Source organism: Lepisma saccharinum, unplaced genomic scaffold (assembly GCF_977018435.1).
Source record: "Lepisma saccharinum unplaced genomic scaffold, izLepSacc3.1 HAP1_SCAFFOLD_198, whole genome shotgun sequence".
Classification (NCBI taxonomy): domain Eukaryota; kingdom Metazoa; phylum Arthropoda; class Insecta; order Zygentoma; family Lepismatidae; genus Lepisma; species Lepisma saccharinum.
The window spans coordinates 161,805-163,573 of record NW_028142988.1 but is presented as its reverse complement, the minus strand read 5'-3'; positions in this window follow the sequence as shown (position 1 = coordinate 163,573).

Below are 1,769 nucleotides of genomic sequence, written 5' to 3'. Positions count from 1 at the left end.
TTATCTGGAACATCCTTTCTGAAAATTTGAAAATTCTTAAAAAATTCGTCGAAAATCTTGATGTCTCCAATCTCTTGTTTTGTACGTTTTTTCCACGTGTCTTGACATCCAATGTATCCCTGCAAAGTTTGGTGAAGATCTGAGTATGTAGTTTTTGACCTTATATGGAACCTCCTATCTGAAAATTTGAAAATTCTTAAAAAATTCGTCCAAAATCTTGATGTCTCCAATCTCTTGTTTTGTACGTTTTTTCCACGTGTCTCGACCTCCAATGGATCCCTGCAAAGTTTGGTGAAGATCTGAGTATGTCGTTTTTGACCTTATCTGGAACCTCCCATCTGAAAATTTGAAAATTCTTAAAAAATTCGTCGAAAATCTTGATGTCTCCGATCTCTTGTTTTGTACGTTTTTTCCACGTGTCTTGACATGCAAAGTATTCCTGCAAAGTTTGGTGAAGATCTGAGTATGTCGTTTTTGACCTCATCTGGAACCTCCCATCTGAAAATTTGAAAATTCTTAAAAAATTCGTCGAAAACCTTGATGTCTCCAATCTCTTGTTTTGTACGTTTTTTCCACGTGTCTTGACATCCAATGTATCCCTGCAAAGTTTGGTGAAGATCTGAGTATGTAGTTTTTGACATTATATGGAACCTCCTATCTGAAAATTTGAAAATTCTTAAAAAATTCGTCCAAAATCTTGATGTCTCCAATCTCTTGTTTTGTACGTTTTTTCCACGTGTCTCGACCTCCAATGGATCCCTGCAAAGTTTGGTGAAGATCTGAGTATGTCGTTTTTGACCTTATCTGGAACCTCCCATCTGAAAATTTGAAAATTCTTAAAAAATTCGTCGAAAATCTTGATGTCTCCGATCTCTTGTTTTGTACGTTTTTTCCACGTGTCTTGACATGCAAAGTATTCCTGCAAAGTTTGGTGAAGATCTGAGTATGTAGTTTTTGACCTCATCTGGAACCTCCTATCTGAAAATTTGAAAATTCTTAAAAAATTCGTCCAAAATCTTGATGTCTCCAATCTCTTGTTTTGTACGTTTTTTCCACGTGTCTTGACATCCAATGTATCCCTGCAATGTTTGGTGAAGATCTGAGTATGTAGTTTTTGACCTTATCTGGAACCTCCCATCTGAAAATTTGAAAATTCCTAAAAAATCCGTCCAAAATCTTGATGACCCCAATCTCTTGTTTTGTACTTTTTTTCCACGTGTCTCGACCTCCAATGTATCCCTGCAAAGTTTGGTGAAGATCTGAGTATGTAGTTTTTGACCTTATATGGAACCTCCTATCTGAAAATTTGAAAATTCTTAAAAAATTCGTCCAAAATCTTGATGTCTCCAATCTTTTGTTTTGTACGTTTTTTCCACGTGTCTTGACATGCAAAGTATCCCTGCAACGTTTGGTGAAGATCTGAGTATGTAGTTTTTGACCTTATCTGGAACCTCCTATCTGAAAATTTGAAAATTCTTCAAAAATTCGTCGAAAATCTTGATGTCTCCAATCTCTTGTTTTGTACGTTTTTTCCACGTTTCTTGACATCCAATGTATCCCTGCAACGTTTGGTGAAGATCTGAGTATGTAGTTTTTGACCTTATATGGAACCTCCTTTCTGAAAATTTGAAAATTCTCAAAAAATTCGTCCATAATCTTGATGTCTCCAATCTCTTGTTTTGTACGTTTTTTCCACGTGTCTTGACATCCAATGTATCCCTGCAAAGTTTGGTGAAGATCTGAGTATGTAGTTTTTGACCTTATATGGA